General features: G+C 37.0%; 1 long non-coding RNA gene across 1 annotated transcript; it reads left to right on the top strand.

The window, feature by feature from the left end:
* The first annotated feature begins 919 nt into the window (after nucleotides 1-919).
* Nucleotides 920-7,388, top strand: LOC145553892 (uncharacterized). Its single transcript, XR_014089935.1, has 3 exons — nucleotides 920-1,904; nucleotides 2,033-2,151; nucleotides 3,923-7,388. It is a non-coding gene; the product is annotated as an uncharacterized LOC145553892 (long non-coding RNA).
* The last annotated feature ends 12,778 nt before the right edge of the window (nucleotides 7,389-20,166 follow it).

Genomic DNA, 20,166 nt, shown 5'->3' with positions numbered 1-20,166 from the left:
GGTTTTTGTCGTTTTTGTCCCACCTCTTGGTTTGGCAGCTTGCTTTTTAATGAAAGAAAGTCGCTGGACCAGATTGTGAAATGGTCAAGCTGTGTAACAGGGGAGTCACAGCTGAGTGTTGAGCTGCTGCATACCACACAGTTAAAGCGTCCAGCCAGGTGTATATGTACTAACAACACTCTAATAACGTCCAGCAATTTTAAACTTTTGCCATCTGGTATTAGACTTTTAGTCCTCCAGCCCAAAACTAGGTGGTATAGGAACAGCTTTTTGCTTTCTGCAATAATTTTCTATAATACGACTTAACATTAATTTAATCAGTTTTATTCCAGAGCTTCTAGCCTTTAAAGTTATGTCTTTTTTTTTGTTTTGCCTGCTCTGTAGAACTGCAGCACAAATTCACCCACTGGTACTAATAAATAAACCTGGACCAAATAGATTCAAGAGTCAGAAAACATTGTAAAATTGGAAAACAAATATACTTATTATCAGAAATAATAATGTCTTCCATAAATAAGAGAAATAGTGTAGTTGCTTCCAAACTGTAACAGAAATGTTACAGTTTGAGATTCAACTTGAGCTTTTTGGGTCACGATTACAAAAGTTTTGTTTGGGAAATAAACAGCACTTAATGTTAGCAAAGGAACATCAGTTCGATGGCAGCATCAATGTCTGCAGTTACATTTCTTCTGATAACAATGAGTTTGTTTTTTTTTTGCCTCGTTGAATGAAATCACAGCAAGTGCAAAAGTCAAATTAGTTTGAAAGTCTTCAGGTGGTAAAACAAATAACTAGGATTTTTTTTTCTGCATGATGCAGAAAAAAAAAATCCTAGTTATTTGTTTTAGCACCTGAAGACTTTCAAACTAATTTGAATTTCTGTAAGTTTAAGCTACTTAATCAACAAAAGGAGGAACTCCCCAGATTATTGCAACTCTTTAACCATACCTCTCCCATAACCAAACTGATTTGTTTGTTTTTCTTGTTGAACTGTACGAGATATATGTTGCAATAAATTAGAATATGTTATGAAAGGTCAAGGTCTGGACATTATTTTTATTTTAGGTCTCAACTGAACATTTAAGATGTGCGTACACTGTGGAAAACCAGTTTAATTCCACAAAAAAAGACTGATTAAAAAAAAAGGAATATAAAATAATCAAATACTGTCTGTTTCTGAGAGGAAAAAGATAACAAACCTGTGGTTAAATTGAAGCAGTAATTAGAGTCAAGTGTTTACAATCAGTGGAAGGACAATCAGGTGCGAGTGTTTGGCTGGCCTCATGTGAATAAAATTGATCAATCAGAGGCAGAACCTCACTACTCAAGTTAGAGGAAAAAAATGGCAATGACAAAGGAGATTTCAAAAGATCAGAAAAGAGTTGTAAATGTCAACGCTTCTAAAACAAATTTGAACCCAAGCTTTCCACAGTGAGGAGCTCAATGGAAAATGTCAACTTCACAACAGTGGGTGGCCCAAAAACATCGCTTTAAGACCAAAATGTGAGCCTGACCAATTGAGACAAAAAAAAAGAGCACGAGTTTTAAAATACTGGAACACCATAGAATATTTAGCTTAGAATTGTGTACATGAAGAAAGCGTCAAGATAAAATCAGGAATCCAGAATTTTACCAGAATTCCTGCGAACACACTAGCAAACATTACAGAAAGAAATGTGCTTTCATTCAGGACAAGACTCAAAGATAAACTGAGCTTGGTTCCTTTTTTCAAAAAAATTGAGGCCTACATGTGACAACTTTTAAGTCCCTTACTTCAACACGGGTCGATTCTTTAGCAGCAGGAAGAGTGAGTGACAGGACATGAGAATAACTAGACATCTTGAAGCTAACAAGTGGACTTTCCTTATTTCAGAGATGATGACACCTTGTCAGTTTGTCATGAGGTGAGTTTCTGAACTTTTATTTTTAGAAGATGATTACAGTACATGGCACTTGAGAATTTTTTGTGCAACGTAATCAAGACTCGCACATAATATGATGGATTTCATTTATCTTGTTGCACGTTTTTCAGCTCCCTGTGCATCACCTGTTGTGCAAACTTGCACAACGACACCAACATGCAGCTCTGATCCGGCCCGGCCCGAACCTGCAGCTGTGCTGAGCGTGCCGTACCGGGGTGCAGTGGTGCAGGTACTGCATCTAGTAACACTTAAAATAAAAATAATTATATCAGGATTTCTTTGGGCTGAAAAAAAAGTGCTGTTTAAAATGAAATTTAAAATGTATGTCTGGTTTAATTCCACCTAAATTCAGGGTCCACAGACTTCCTGACAAAAGTTCACAAGACAGAAACTCACAGGCCTAATGGAAAATGGGACAAAAGATGAAAACTTTTAAAATAAAAACTGTATTTCTAACCAGATAAGCCAGACAAAAGCTCACTTTGGTCTGTACACCTTCCCAGTCATACCAGTTGACAGCCGATGCTGGGATGTGAGGTCATTGCAAAGTAATTTCAATGAAAAGTCCTTGTAAACACCACCAAAGCCAAATAGTGGATCAGGTCTGAGGATATTTTTTCAAATTTGGTTTTCTTGCTAATCTTGTTCGCATTGTGCCAACATTCAAACAATCATAACTTGTGTTTTTTTCCCCCCCTTTTACTTCATTAGAAACTCAGAATCCACATTTTCAGACTCTGTAAATAACTCAAGACGCCTCCGGGTAGGCTTATTTCTGTTTTTTTTATTTTATTTTTTTAATGCCCTGTCACATTTGTCTTCTCTTGGATCTCAAAAATATGTTAGCTGTCAAAAATATTTCGTAATTGCTGAATTTTAAAGTTATTCTATTTGAAAATAATGATTGTACTTTCACAAACTGCTGGTTTTACAATTATTCATACAACTAAATGCTGGGTTTATACATATTTTTAGAACATTTTATTATATTCTATTAACTTTTTTGTATTTACATGCTATCTGTTCTGTTTTTGAAAAGTGGAAGCTGAAAATTCTTTTCCCTCTGAGGAAAAGGAGACAAAAAAATACAACAAACACATTTCTGTTATCTTTGTAAGAAACCCCAGTGACCTCCAAATATTGCCCTGCAAACACAACGCAAATAATACTATATTCAAACACTTGAGAAGGAAAACAAATTGATAGCAATCACAACAGTTCTCTTCATTTCATTAAATCTTTGTCGTTACTTCTCCCTTTATGTCTTTTGTCGTATTTGCACCGGTAAAGTGTATCTGTTTTATCTTACTGGGTGAAAAGATGATATCAGATGATTGAAGATCTGAGCTGATTTGAGGTGTGACTGGATTTAAAACATTACTCAATGTCACAATTTAAGACCAGTGTAGAATATATATATATATATATATATATATATATATACACATCTCAAATAAGATTATTTATAAATATCTATCTTTTGAACAAGTTTGCAAACAAATCAGTTATTCCGCAAAGTGTCTCAAATCTCTTTTTTTATATTATATGTAAATGATCACTTTTGTCCTTTACATCTAAAACAGCTCTTGTGGTTAGTTACCACAAGAGCTGTTTTAATATTAAGCCTCTTAATATTTATCATCTCAATTGTCCCAGTCAAGTAAAATCGAGAGGTTACAGAATCTTAATAACATTCTGCAATTGTGCTTCTTCACTTGCACTTTATCTAATTTGCTGGCACAGATATTCTCGTTGTAATTTTTATTAATATGCCACTATACTGCTACACCTACGTCCATGTTAATTTATTTTTAAGTATTCATTTGTAATGCATGCTTATTGTCATTTGAGAATCAGATTTTCTTGTCTTTCTCTTCTGTATCATTTAATGGATTTACACAGGAAGCTACAGTGATGAACAGACCTTGACCCAAAGAGCGGTATCTAAAATATCCAAATTAAAAGGCACTTTTCTTTTTTCTTTTTTTTTTTTTTTGCAGAGGATTACCCACTTTCTAATCAGAACATTTCTGGCACAAGGCTTATTCACTGAGCTGTGAGTGACTGACAGGACGGGGGAAATTAATAAAGAGGAAATTTTACTGCTTTCTCTGTGTATTGTCTAGCAACCACTCTGCAGTCGTCTGATATCAAAGTTATGTTTTGGTAATTAGATTAAAGCATTATGATTGGTTAATTAGCTTTTATCTCTTTTCAAAGCACTGCAAGGAAGAATTGAATAAACATGGTCACAGAAGAGCGTTCTCAGCTTCATTCATTGTTCATTTTTTATTCATTCACACACATTGGGCTAAAAGCTGAGGTCTGTTCCTTCCAGACTGATTTAAGACGCACAAAAAATGACTTATTGTAAAGACATTGGAAGATTGACATCCAAAAAGCTAACCCATTGTTAGCTTCCTAAATTTGGAGAATAGGTCGTACATTTATTTTTAGTTAGGAGATATTTTATGGATCATAAGGCACATTTTCTGTGGACCATTAAGCCAGACCTCAATCAAAATACAAACCTAATGCTAAATAGAAAGATCCTGTTTAATGCTAAATTAGAAATGAACATATACATATTTAAAGGTTTACATTTTATGAAACATGTTTCCAGATTGGTAAAATAAAAACAGAAAAAAATCAAATTTTACATATAATTTTTTTTTAAGTTTGTTTTGCCAGCCATTTTATTTTTAAGGAGTTTTAGCTTTAGCAGTAGCTTTTTTAAAATTTTTTTATTTTATTTAATATAATGACAAAGCACTACAAAGGCACAAATGAAAGATCAGACTTGAGCACGTTGACAATTGTTTTGAATTTTCTCCATTTATAGCCGTTTTTCATAAATGTTTGAAAAACTCACATGAGTTCCCATGAGGTTCAGAGGAATCAACCTGTTAATCGTTTTGGGACGCCCTCCAGAAATAAGGAGTTAAATATACCCAGCCAGTCGGTGAAACAGGTTTTTTTTACTTAATTCAAAATTACTCAGATTAGAGCTAAATCAAATTGAGCTGTACACCCGGTTTAATCAGCTGTTTGATTGGTGTACAATTGCTAGTGGGGGGGGGAGTAAAGAGGCAGAAGGAGATGAAGCTGGGGTTGCTCTGGCTGCAACATGCAGGTCGAAAAATTGTTGCTACCGGGCTTACAGTTGGGAAATAAGTGCACAGTTCAGTGGTGCTGACAATACTCTCGGCATTCTGAAATCCATCTGAATAAGCTATTGGGTGCAAGCACCTGGGACAGTAAATATTATCAGCAATATAGTGAGAAAATATTGCATGCAAGTAGGTGGAGTAGCACAAAAACACCCCGGAGTCTTTTGTTTTTATCCTTGAATAATAAACAGTGAGGGGAGCAATGCTCTCATCCTAATTTAATTTAATCAGATTTATTTATTTTTTTTGTTCATCCTAACCCTAGAGACAAAAGCTTTTAGAAAAAGAAAATATCTTTAAATATCTTACACACCGATGGATTTTCTGTTGATAATTTGGAATCAAATAGCTGACGGTTCCAGCCTTAAATGAAAGTCACACACACAAAAATGATCGGCGTGTTTGCTCTGTTTATTTCCTAAAACCAAATTCGATTCAGATAAAAGCTTTCGGATTGCTTTGTGCTTTGACTACGACAATCCCTGCGGCGGATGTCTTATCAGAAACTTTGTAAGAAATTGTCTTCTAAGCAGCATCATCACTCACTTCCATATCTTACAAAGGATCAAGCTGAAATTTGATATTGCCTTGTTGAGCTGCTGGAATTAAATCAGAAACACACATAGGTGGTGATTACGTACAGCAATGGGAGAAACTGAATCTACTTCTGTGTCTGCTGCATATTACAGATTATTTTTGTGTGTTTTTTTTTTTTTTTGGGCAGTGGATAGATTTCTCTGCATTTTTGTTTCTGTCTTTGAATAGAAATGTGTTTCTGATGGTGTGCAGACTTGTGCAGCATGTATGACTATCTCAGAGGGACAGCCTGCTTTCTTTCCTTCACACTTGGCCATCGGAGCAAGACTGTGCTTGTTTGGGTTGGTGGACAGATGACACACAGACACGTCTTGTCTGGACATGAGAAAAGCAGAATCCCAAAGACATTTTTAATATTTCTTCAAAAAAAAAGAGAAAAAGAAGGGAAAAATCAATTTCAAATGTCTTATGCTTCCAGCTGAGGCAGATGTGGATCACTGAGAGAAGCAGTTGTCTGAATTTAATTCTGCTTCTCCTGCCGCATGTCAAGAAGTCCTTAGGCGAGACACTTTATCCCAAGTTGCTTACTAACACCATATGATTAATGTGTGAATGTGTTAAAGCTTCTAACTTAAAGTATAGACATGTGTTGAGTTTCAGACTGGGTTGTACTCTTGAATCACATTTGACTTAGACTAGAGGCCCAAAAAGTGTTTAAAACATCTCTAGTAATTTGTAGTTTTTTTGTGTGTTTTTTTTTACTTTGGAGTAGTCAGTTTTGTTTAGATGTTTTTGCTTTATTATTTATCTTCAGTGCTTTCATTCGACTAAATTTAAGAAGAGCATTTATTGGTTTTTTGATTAATTGATTTGAGTTGGACCTCTTGTCTTTTATTTCTTTCTTTTTTGTGAAGTTTCATGTAAGAAACATCTTCCATTCTTATTTCATAATCTTGACACTTATGTTACCTTCCCTGACCCTTAGCACTACTTGAGTTGTAAAAGTCAGTGAAATATGGATTAGGCTTATATCTGACATTAACATCTTGACGTTTCTGAAAAGTCTGTCCCCTTTAATTCCTCTCCTGTTTACTCTCATTTATTTTTCCTCTTAGTCCTCAGTAATCTCCCTTTTTATCTCCTGTCAACCTGTTTTTTCCCTCCTTGCGTTCCACCCTCCAGTTTGTCCTATTCTCTCGTTTTCCACACTCTGCATACTTCTGTGCTCCTCTGCCCCTTTATTTGCATCACTTGAGTTGTGTCTTTATTTAGCAATACCATACTTTTATTTATTTTATTTATTTACTTTTAAATATGCACTTATAAGAATTCTGGAGGAGATACTGTCATGAATAGCAGGGGGCTGGAGGGGCCATGTCCTCTTTTTCCACACCACGATTTTCATCTGTACATAACATTCATACGAGCTGAAATTGCCATGTGTAATTAAATGCATTTTTCTGGGTGTAAACATTTCTTTCTTTTCATTTCCAAAATCAAAGGCCACGCAATGTTTGTAAAAACCAGGAAATACCTGGTACTTGAGTCTAAGTACTAGGTTTTGTGTGAGAACTACTCACAAAACCTGCGTTTTCAGGAGCTGTGACACTTGACTATACAAAGTACTGCTGTTTGGCATGGAGCCGATAGAGCCTTCACCAGCCAGCTGTGGCATGCATGCAATGCACTAGTGATGTTTTTTTTACCCCTTACTAAATGTCATAGCTGCACATTATGGTGAACTGGTGAACCCTAATTGGTGAGATGCAGAACAGTTCTGTTCTGTTCAGTCTCCACTGATTGGATCAGTGTAACAAAACCTTCAAATGCAATCCCATTCTGTGTCGCAGTTGGCCTTTTCTCCAATTACTTCCATTTCAAGGACGGGGTTTAACTTGTTTGCCATGTTGGGTCATTGAGTTGCTGAAAGCTGGCATTCTTGAATGATAAGTGATACAACAGGAGGGACGGAACAATCTTACACAGGGGGAAACAAATCCTTATTTTTGCCATTTTTGTTATCCAGTTAAATTGTTTTCATAGCTTCTTTAATAAAATCCTTCCCAGGGTCTTTGTAAAACTTTTGTTTCGCAGGGGAAACGTAAAGGTGATAAAACTTTGGGTCAAATGAGTCCTGTTCATGTTGAGTGAAGTTGCAGTGGCCCTGGCAACATTGATACTGACATCAGCACAACATGATCCCCGACATTTAATCTGTCAAAGATAAATTAAAAAAAATCTAGATATGATTACTGTCTTGATAGTACAGTGGACCAACGCCATTTAAATCACTGAAATCTGCGATATGTCAATACTTCAAACGCCTTAAGATGCATTGACGCGCATGGAGGAAACTATCTTGACACTAGGGCAGATACTAATTAACACTTATAGTTTGTACAATCCTGCATTATAATGTTTTCTTAAAAAATTGGAAGAACAGAATCAACAGTTCTTTTTTCTATCTTTAAATTTTGTCTGTGATTGTGTTTCTGGCTGTTCTGGATGGTATTGTGCATGTGAGTGGTGTCACAGCCTGACCTTTAGTGAAAGGTCAGTCCATTTGGAAGAGGAATAAAAAGACTGCACACAGACAGACACGATAACTGGTAATATAGATCCACGACAAACAACAAAGCTGGAGTTTGTTGACCTTTACATATCTATATCTTTATGAGTAGGGACTTATCTGGGAACTGATAATTCCTATTATGTGTTTGAGAGGATCTGCACAGTGTTTCCCAGAAATCCACTTTTTTTTTGTGGTCTTTTCTTTTGCTTGCCCTTCAAAAAATCTTTTACCCAGACCTGCCTTTCTTGACTTTCCTTCAGTGCCTACATTGCCTCAGTGTACTTCAGCCTTGTGTTGACAGCAGGGACTTTGGCTAGTTAGTGGGAACACTTGTAAGATCCCCATGCACTATACTTGCCTTTGTTTTTTTTGCAGGGACCAGATGGGGTCAGTGCCAAAGGGAACAGTCCTGGTCCTATTAAAGAAATCAGCTTGAATGGCTTCAAACTTTAACTGGTTGTTAGTTTTGTCTGTTTACATTTCACTTGTGCGCCAAAGCTGGGGAATTCTTTAGAAAGAAAACTAGAAGTATCCATGAGATTTTCAGGTTATTCAACCTGACCGACAGTTGAGATCATGGTCCATGTGTCTGGCCATTCTCCTTGATCCTATTCATAGTAGGCTGAGATGGGGTCTCAAGGGTTTTTGAGGCCTGGCCAGAGGCTCATAACATCTGGAGTGTTTCTTGGATGCATAGTCCAAAAGTCCAATGTATTTGAGGCTCATAGTGCTTCTGACGGTTGAAGAATACCCACATCATCATTAAATAGCTACCGAACAAACTGAAAAATGCTTAGATCCTACTTTTTAATCATAGCAGTGTTTTTAGGAGAGAATAAGACAACTGCTTGGGAAGAAATGCAACCCTGCACATGCAGTTCACCTCACAGAAGCATGACATACATCTTGTTAACTCTCATCTTTTCTTCTGGATAGATATTTTGTCTAGATCTCCCAAACATTCAAAAGGAGGCTTCGGCAGAGAATCCTCCTCATACAACTCGAGCAACTCTGTTTTGAAGGAAACCTCTCAGTTCTGTTATTACAGAAAAAAAAATTTCAGATATCTTTCTTAGAGAAGCTATGTCATCCATAGATGGAATATATTAATTTTCAATAAATTAGGATGTGTCCTGATGAGGCTCGATTGTAAATTTTAATTTTATTAAGCTGACATTTCTGTATCGAAAATGTTTCTTTTTATTAGTTTGATGGAAAATGATCTCAGTTGTCTTCATGTTTTTATTGGTTTTAAGCAGGAAAACAGAATGCATATCTATTGTGTGTTATTAATCTTTTTCATTTAGTGAATTGCACATGCATTTGGAAAAGTTTTTATCTTGAATACCTGTTCAAATTTTTGCATACTGCTATAAAATGCAAAATAAAAATGTAAAAATAGTTTTACATAAACAACTGTTCTTTCGAGCTCATGGCGACAAAGAAAACAAAAAAGTCTGGAGGGGAAGTCGGGAGCTGGCATGTTAATTAGCTGACTTAACTGGCTAATTAACAAATGATGAAGTGTCATAATGCTCGGGGAAGACATGAACATAAGCATTCCTGTGCACCTCACACACACACACACACGCACACGCACGCACACACACGCACACGCACACACACACACACACACAGCTATCTCTGTTCCCAAGAGAGTTGGTGGAGCCCCTGCTGAAGCAAACAGACACCCACACTGGCATACTGTATATTGTATGTGCTCTCAGTTTTAATGCACATTTACTCTTAATGTTGGACTAAGAGTTCGTGTTCATGCAACAGGTGCTTGGTTAGTTCTGCTGTCTTAATGAGGATGTGTTGTGATTAAACCTCCAAGAAAAATCTAAACTATTGAATGTGATACTTTTTTTATTATTGATTTCTAATTTGGTCAAATTCATTAATAATTTCAATCGTCATACTGCTTTCCTGAAGTGTAATTCTTTATTAAATAAACTGACAGCATTTTTTTTTTTCAGCAGTGCTAGTTTGGAAGCTCTTGCAGCATGTCCTTCATTTATATGCTGAGTAGTAATGTTTTTTGTTGTTTGGTGTCTGATAAATATTGTGAGAGGTTTTTTAGGAATCTGAAGTGGCCCATGGTTCTCACACAAAGTGCTGAAGTGGGAGATGACAATGCAGACTAACCAGGAGTTTGACACTTGAGTTCCTGTGAAGTATGAAGTATCCTGAACCGAAGAACTTTGTTCTCGCTATCTTGTGAGAAATGACACGTTTCTCTGTACTCGTTGGAGTGCATACAGGTCTTCACACTTGTGTTTAGAACAGTACATAAAATCACTGTAATGATGGCAACACAGCAGTGGTGGCCTCATTGAACAAATTCTGTTCTGAATAATGATGAGCTGCTGTTTTAAAGGGTGCAGCTAATGCCTCAAACAAACTAACGCGCTAACAACCAAACAGCTTCACACAACAATCAAATCGCAGGCAGACTTCTCTTCTGGTTCTGGTCCTGCCACTCTACCCATCTTACAACCCACATGACGGGCACTATCTCATGTGAGTAGCAGTCAGCAGAGGCAGACCATAACACTCCACTGCACATAACAATGTGGACCACAATCAGGACTTTTAACAGCCATCCATCACTTTGCAGAGGCCTACTACTGACTATCCAACTTAGGCAATGGCCCTTCTTCCTCCGAGGGTTGTAGACCCAGATGAACTCGCCGGGTGTAAAGTGTCTGCCCTTAGCTCTTCCATCATGGTTCCACTTTTACCACATCCAGACTCCTGCTGTCTTTGGGCAAATGCATGTGCTGTCTCCAATCTGTCCTGAACCTTCCTGGCATAATTAGGGTCAGTTTGGACAGCAGGCGCATCAACCAGGCTTCTGCATACCAGCATGCCTGACACGGAGTCCTGTACATAAAATTAGCACCCAGGGGGGGGAGGATGCTCATCCGAGTCCTGCTGATGCTCTGCTGTGAGGATGACCAGAGTGCTGTCCCAGAGGGCAGTGAAATCCGTCCACCAGTCTGCCGCTCTGAGGATGTAGTGGTGTTGTTCTCATGCAGATGGCTGCACATGACAGAAAACAGCCATGACTCAAAATTTCCCAAACCTGCTTATCAATTCGTTGCGAAAACATTTGATGCCGTTTCTGCCTCCTGGACAGGAATGGCGTAGTCCTCCAGCCAGTTAGTAAAATAATAGTACTGGACGTAAAGGTCTCCTCTGACTTGACATTTGGCACTTTGCTCGTGATGTCCTCTACTACAGAAACGTCTGTTGAGTTCTTGAACATAATGCTGTTTGTTCACTAATGTCTTCTAACAAACCAATGACTTGCAAAGAAATATCACTGAATATTTTCTTTTTTTTAAAACTGTATATGCTTTTTCATTCTCTTTAGTTGTGCCTTTTTATTTATCTGTCACAGAGAAACCCAAAATAATACATTCAATTGTGTTGTGGAGAGGAAAAATTCAACCTCTGCATGAGAAACCACAACCAAGTAGGAGTAGATGATACAGGAGAAATATAAACACAGAACCACTGGTCCAGACTTGGATTCTTGTTCACAAGTAAAATGAGGAGAGAAAACTGAACTGCTTCTCAGTTCCCTGTGATATCCTTTAGTAAAATACCAGAGAGGTGCATCACAACAGTTCTCCTTTCAATATCAATTGTGCAAATTGCCTAAAGCAGTCGGTGCTTATGAATTGTGTAAATGTAATTTTATTTATGTAGCACATTTTCAGCAACGAGGCAATACAAAGTGATTTACAGGAATTAAAAGGAGATGCAAACAAAATAAACCAAAGGAAAGAGCCAAAAAAGAGAGAAAAATAATCTAATGTTGATCTAAAGTATGCAAACCAAGTGCTCCTGTTCAGGGTTGCTATGTTTCCTCTGGTCTAATTCCATTTCTGGGTTGGAACAGGAGTCTAAAAAGTAGTCTCGATCCAAAAGTGTCCGCTGGGCTTCTGGTCTCTGTATCTAGATAGTGAGTACTCTATAGTTTCTGAAAAAAAAAAAAGCTAAAGAGTGACTAATCTAATTCCTTTTCTTGGTTAAAAGTGAGTGGTCACAGTTTCTAACAAGTAGTAGTATAAAAGTAACAGTAATGTGATGAGCAAAAGGATGGGAACATGTGTTCAAATGAACTTGCATTAGGAAATGCTTCAGTCTAAAATTCATTTTTTTTCTTCACAATTTCCCCTGAAGTTGCCAAGATTTCACTATCTTCAGTGTCACTCATTTCTTTACCGTTGGAGTGCTGGAGGCGCCCCGAGGAATAACAGTAGTGCTCTGCCCATGATTTTGATCAATATCAGTCAGCTTCTTTCTCTTTATGGTTCAGTAACTTTGTTCCTTCAGCTAATTTGATGATTTATTCAAACCTCATAATGCAAATTTCTTCTCCTTAATGGGAAAGGTTATCTTTGCTCATTAATTTTTTAACCAAACTTTCCATTTAATTCAAAAACAAGCAACTTAATCCTTTTTGCTTGAGGTTTTGTGATTTATTTATTTCTTGGTAATGTTAAAACTCAATCACTCGTCCATTTTGGTTGATTTTGTTAAATAAGCAAATCCATAGCTGTTGGATCCATAGCATCATTGTATGCAGCCTGGACTTTCTCTGTGGTCATTTTTAGTCTGTGTAACTGTCAGTGAAGTCTACATGTTATATCATCTACCTAAATGTTTTACACCCACGGTCCCTTCCGCTCCAGTTAAAACATATGTTCTAACAGGCATCTGACTAACCCGTCAGCTGCCTCTCAGTCGTTCACCTGACAGCATATTCACATTTATGAAAGATAAAATTAAGTCCTCATTATGTGACAACTATCTACATTCAAGAAAATTTCAGACCTCGTTGGTCAAGTCCTTTATTTATTTATTACTACAGTCAAATCAACTACAATTTGATTTGACTGATATAATGGAAAAACATGTTGTAGAAGAAAGGTTAATTTCCTTAAGAATCATATAAATAACTTTGTGTTCGCTTAATTAAAAAAAGCCAATAATACAGTTCATAAAGTCTCATAAAAACCACCAACACAGTTTCTATGACGATGATTGCGGTCTAAAGTTGCTGTATTTTAAGATTCTGTCATTGTTCATGATGTCTATTTTCCACGTGTGACTTGGAGCCTTTTGCTTTATTAAAGTTATCCCTCAAACAAAGTTGCCACCCGTTACGGTATTTATCAATTTATCAGCATCACAGTGCTGTTGGGCCATGTATTATATATAGAAACATCAGAGTTCGGGTTGGGTTTTGGTTACTTTTTAATATATATGGTGCGGCTTTTGAGGGGAAAAATATGTCTACAACCACACAGACCTTTTACATCTTTCTTTTTTTAAAATTTTTGTATGTTTTTCTCCACAAAGGACAACACCCTGTCAGTGTGATACATTCTCTATTACTGTCTGCTAAATAATCCATAGCAGCAGTCCATACCGAGCCCCACACCAGAATCAAAACTACACCCATCCCCAAATTTGGGAGAACTCTGAGAACACACAAGACATTAGACATGCAGGCTGAGTTCAATTAATTGTGCTCCCCAATATATTCAGCCCCTAATTCAGTGGGAGGCCTTGAAATTTTAAAATAAACTGAAAAATGTGTTAAACTGATTTTAAAAAACCTTCACAATATCGCCTTCTTCTTTGTATTCAAATACAAAGCAGCTCCTAATTTATGCTGCCAAAAAAAACTAAACAAAACAAACAACAAAAAAAAAACACAAAGAAAAGCAAAACACAGTAGCCATCATTAAACTGGAAGAGCTTGAGGACAAAACGCCAGCATTGGTCTTACTCCATTAGGGGTTCTGTTTGTGTTTACTTTCTTAAAATGTATAAGGATATTATGATTCTGGACATATTCTGCCTGGAACAGCTTCTAAGTGATGCTTTCTGAACTAACTACATGCCATGTTGTGGTGAATGGCAAACTGGTATGTCAAAATCATCCGATAAATAGAAAATACATAAAAAGTGTGAACATTTATAGATCATTTGTAGAATGAGTTCAGCATTTTAACAATTTCATTTGACAAACCTCTCTATCTTATCTGTGCAGCTTAAAGAATAGCATCTTATTTTTCAGGGTGCTGTTTTTCAGCTTGAATGTAGCATTGGCTTCCGAAACTGTAAAATACGTTTGACACAGGCTAAAATTATTCACTTCAGAACAGTGCTGCCATTTAAACCATAAAATAGTACTGTAGAAAAAAACACAAAAGAAGTAAAGGCATTTTGTTTATTGCAACCTGAAAAATAGCGCCTTATTTGGATTAGCGAACCATATTAAATTCTAAATTCATGCACATGCTTCTTAGGGTTGTGACTAAAGGGTGGCAACCCCTGAAGAAATCAAACAAGCTTATGCTGCTTCCACAGTGCCGCCTGTGACCACGGAAACAGCAGGGTGACTTGTTAGACTGTTCTGCAAGCAGTCTGATATAGTAGCTAAACCCCCTGCCATGACATTGAGTTAAACATGAGCCCGTGTGACGCAGCAGCTAGCAAAAAGCTGGCGTTCTCCAGGTGTTTCATCTGTAAAGGGAACCTGTTTTATTAGTGTAACCACATTTAGATTTTGGAATTACGTGTGCCTTATAATGAAATTTATAATTTCCTTATAAACTGAAAGAGGAAACATGTCGGCAAATGAAGGAGAATGAAATTGGTTTTCCTTTTCATATTGCAATATTTAGACAACGAGCTTCTTTGTTTTGCTCTGTTGGTTTTAACTCGTTTTCTCTTTGGGAGAGCTTTCAGCTCCATAAGCACGGCTACTTTCTATAATGCTCATGACAGCAGGCCTGACGAAAGCAACGCCCACACACACCGTGAGCAGTTGGCTCCATGCAACCACATACATTTATCTAAAAGTAGGTGCTTTCTCCAGTGACCTCATCTTTTATGAATTTGTAGGGCAGTACACTTGGTAAAAATATTTTTCTTAAGGTGAACTCATGAGTAAGTAAACACTTTTAAAAGCAGTTTGAACGCCTATGCTTTGATTTGAGAGAGGCTCTTGCGTGCTTCTCTGTGAAATTTTATCTTGTGTTTTTCTTCCTCTAAAGTTTCTAATTCCAATACTCACGTCACTTTTGAAGTCAATACAATGGGGGATTAAAAATAAATAAATACTCTTGGAATTATGCTGAAACAAATTGTATGAGATCATAAAATAAAATCATAAATCATAAATAAATAAATCATAAATCAAAATCATAAAATAAAACGGCAAACTGAAATCTCAAACCAAAATTCTTTTAAATTTGGATTCATAAATCAAATTATTATCGAACAAAACTTTAAACCCAGTTCTAATGCTTTTCATGATTACACGCTAGACTTACACACTAAACGTGCTTGCCTTGCCTTAACCTCCCTCCTCATTGTGCTTAGTATGTGTCCAACCTTGTTTGTCAGAGTTTCAGCTGTGTTAAACATGAAACCATGGCTCTGATTGCACATGGACAAGCATGCATGTCTTTTCCCATTATGAAGAACAGCCAAGAGAATTGGGTCGCTGTAACAGGATTTATTTATTGTTTATCATTTAGTCCTACAAGCACTTTATGTTTTTGATGAACACGTTCTGTGTGTTTTTTAAACTCCATGGGTTGAAGTAGCATCCTGCCCTCTAGTTAAGTTTTAATTGTTGGTGTGTTTTCTGTTTTTATTGCTACTTGCTGTAAAACTAATTGCCTGTTTTGGCATGAATAAAGATCTGAATCTAATTCCAAAAGACCAAGACTTCCCTTCTCATCTTTCAGTGCCATCATCCATTATTCCTTTCCATTTAGAAAAACTAAACCAGTCGACTGACTCTGTCATATCATGGTCCTTGCAAATGAAGTGAACTGTTTTTCAGTGAGATATATATAGTCTACCTTTAAGGCTGGTGAAGTATTTGCATTGACAGTTTGCACCTGGGATGAAATATTACTGCCACTTGGTCAGGTTTTGCAAAAGCAGTGTCAGTGTTGTTACCATAGTAACCCTCTGATGAGCTTGTGGTTAATGAAGCCGAATGTATACGGACGTTGCGGGATCATAATTAGTGCGGTCCCCAAGGAAAAAGGAGGTGGCAGCTTCGGCACATCTTAGATTTAGAGCGCTACACGCCGACAACATTTCAGCTGCAGTTATATGTTGTAATACCTGGTAATACCTAAGCCCATCTTCAAATCAAAAGCAGCATTTGAATTTTGAAATGCTGCTCCAGTGCTTCCTTTGTTGTAGCTGTGTAAATCAGCTAAATTAAAAGACAAGGGTTGGTGATATCGTTGGGGGGGAAAAAAAAAAATCAAATATTCAACACTTATGGCTGAAAAACACTCCTTTCATCTCCCTGTCTCTCTCTGTTCATCAATTCTCCCTCTCATTAGCAGTCTCCTCTCTTCTCCCGTCATCCCTCCATCCCTCCTCATTTCTTAGTCAGATGGGGCTTTGGAAGGCAGAAGGTCACAGAAATGTCTCTTTTACACACAATCTCGTCCTCTCTTCCTTTTTTTTTTTCCCAGACACGTCCACACTTCCTTCCCACCACCCCCTTCTCACTCACATGAGAATGCATGCATTAAGAAATGTTCCTTCTTCTCGTCCCCAACCTTTCCATTTTCCCCAGTAGTCTCTCCCCCTCTGAATACAGTACATGTATTATGCTTTTTGGTCAGATTCCTTGAACTAACGTGATACAAGAGATGACAGACTTTGAAATTTGACCCAAAACTACAAAAGTTGATTGGATACCCATAGGACATACAAAAATATAGAAAAAAATCAAAGTGCCTTTGAGCAAGGCAGCACACTTTTTAAAGACTGAACTGATTTAACATCCAGCCAACTTGGTCAGAATAATATCTGTACCAGTGGCAACCATTTTCTTGTTTTACATTGTCACAGGTTATTTGTATTAGAAAATCCGATATGGCCAGTTTTGTTTCCTATGTTCTTCCATCCAGTCTAAAAATCATCCTAGCCACCACAGCAACTCGAATTCTTCTGGAGATGTTTTCATGTTGAGCAGCCACTCTATGTTGGATATATTATTCAGCCCAGTTGGAAAAACCATTATCAGGTATGCCTTGTAACACCTGTTTTTATGTTTGGTTTCAGTGATTTTCAGGTTTAAATGCTGAATTTCATCATCAAACAATAGCAGAAAGAGAAGCAAAAAATTAAACGGGAAAGGGCAACGGCTTCACTTCACAATTTTCTTTGGATTTTTTTTTCTCTTTGTTGTCTAAATGTTTATTTTTGACACTGAAATATTTAGACAGCGTGACGCTAAACCATTCAGACACTGACGGTGTGCAACTCATACACAGATGGACTTTCAGAAGTGGTAGTTTATGAAAAAACACAATTTGCTTTAGCATAAATAAATTAAATAAAAAAACATTATAAATAACAAATTGTAAAAATATAAAATTACAGATGTTTATCATCTCATCTTAAGTAAAGTCCGCAAAGTCCTCAGCGAGAGATTAAAATACAGCAATATGCAGCTTGAAACAATTTTTTACATGAGCATACTCGAATAATGATCCAATAATTATCATTTTTGTTGGATTTAATGTAGCTGAATTTTTTTTCTTACTCAGAAACGCAATCTACTTCATGTATGAATAAGTATATGTCAGCGGGATATGTTTGCCTTTTCCAGTCGGGCGAGTAAGACGTAAATGGCAGAATTGCCGTTGGCACTGCCAAAGGGGTTACACACACTTCTGCCTGCTTTTATTTCCATAGGACAGATAAATGCTTCTACATTTTTTTTTCTGGCTGTACATTTGAATTTAGCTGAGTCAAGCATAGTTTTATTCTATATTACGCTGGGAAAAGTTCATTTCGTTACGTTATTCTCTGCTTCAGGAAATTACAGTTTTGAATAAAGAGATGCAGGGATGTGAAAGTGACCTTGGTTGAACAAGAGTTTCCCATGCTTTGCTTTGTTAGGCTGCAGCTATGGGAGGAACAAAATGGACTGGACTATACATATAGAACAAACGATACTACTAGCCACTCTGAATCCCTGGTTCCATAGTGTTACCCATTTTCATGCACAGTCAGTTCCCAGGAAGGAGGAGCCACAGCTGGAGTCCCCTTGATGTCGGAGGCATAAAACTTGATCAGAGCAGGGTCATCGAACCAGTGTGCTGGTTTGAGATGCTTCTTCTGACCAGAACTAGTATACAAACAACTATGCCATAGTCCCCTCAGTTTGCTTTCAATCCTATTCTGCTGGTCAGCTTGAACATTAGAAAGTCATGGACAGTATATTTTTATTGACTTACTTGTACATTTCAATGTCTAAAGAAGCAATTAGTTCTCATAGAAAGGTGTAAAAATATGTGTGTAAATATGTAGCCCCATCTTATGACATACCTTTAAACTAATTGTTCAGAAATGTCATCACACAACTTACTGTAACCAAGCAACTGATTAGTCTGTCATTTCTTTTTCACTCCAAACCCTGAAACGTCGTCTTCTCAACTTATAACTGCTACCTAATGAAGAGCTTCTTTGCTCTAGAAGTATGTCAGTGTGGTAATATCTATCTCTCCATATTACTTTGTATAAGCAGGCACATGCACTAATGTGTGTGTGTGTGTGTGTGTGTGTGTGTGTGTGTGTGCGTGTGTGTGTGTGTGTGTGTGTGTGTGTGTGTGTGTGTGTGTGTGTTTTATCACCTGCCGAGTAGTGAAGTTAATTGGCTTCAGCTGGGAGGAGAAGCACAACAATAGCTTTAAACATACACATGTACTCACAGATACACACAGTCTCTGGGAAAAAAAAAACTCCCTTTGAGACATGGCTGCACACTTTGTTTGAAATGATACACATACACATAATCCCACTGCGCCTGCTGGCTGAATCCAAACACTGAAGCGTATTGTTGTGACTTTACAGAGTTGTGGCTTTCATGGTCCACAACAGAGCATGATAACAATGTCAGTCTGTCTGTTTATGGGTGTATAAGTGTTTAGGTCACTGGGGTAATATTCAGGCCATAGACCAGTTTTATACATTAATGGACCATGGTGTATGGCAAGACAAATTGACCAACCAATTATATTTCGACCTGCCAGTCTTGTGGAGGCAGAGGTGGGTTGTGTGCTTAAGATGTAAAAAAAAAAAAAAACACAAAAAAAAACAAGCCAAACCCAGCAATAGGATGATTTTATTCTCTTCACGTTTCTTTTCTTTTTCTCTGCTATTTTTGTGTTTTTATTGGTGTTTATCTCACCATCCTAATTTGCCTATGTGTCTCCAAATATTTTCATTTCACATCCTAACTTACAAAACCTTACTTACTATTTTTTCCTCATTTTAACTAAGTTATTGACATAATATGTTGATGCTGAGGACACTGATTCCATATTGGCAAGTGATGGTCACCATAACAAGAATTCCACCAGTACAAAATAAGTGCTATTTGCCTGAAAATCTGTCGGAGGATAGAAGTAACTTTTTGATATTAATACTAAAACTGTTGAGGTGATTCTATATAACAAAATGGAACAAAAATGTTTATGTGAATTGTTATGTTAATACAATCAGGACGAGACTGCAGAAGTTTAACTTCCATGAGAGATGTGCAAAGATGAAACCTTTATTCTTCATCAATAAAACCCAAAACCCAAAATAAAAATACCACAGAGAACATAGACCATAAGTAGTGCTAAGTACAGAAAAGCTAATCCACAAGCCGCCATAAGCCCCAGAATTGTGTTGTGTGTAATATGTTAAGTTCAAAGAAACCAAACTGGGGACAAATAAGACGTGTGGTTCAATTTAAACTGTTGCAGTTTATTAACCTACAAAAAATATAACCAAAAAGAGAAGATCTAGGATCTCAGTGTTGTGTTCTCAGCTGCTCCCACTAGTCTGTACATAAATTAGAATAAAAATATCAGGATGAGTTTTCTGTGACAATATTTAACTTTGAATG

This window comes from Poecilia reticulata, chromosome 11, assembly GCF_904066995.2.
Source record: "Poecilia reticulata chromosome 11, P_reticulata-male-v2, whole genome shotgun sequence".
NCBI classification, from domain to species: domain Eukaryota; kingdom Metazoa; phylum Chordata; class Actinopteri; order Cyprinodontiformes; family Poeciliidae; genus Poecilia; species Poecilia reticulata.
The sequence above is the reverse complement of the archived record's forward strand: the minus strand, read 5'-3'. Positions and strand labels throughout refer to the sequence as shown.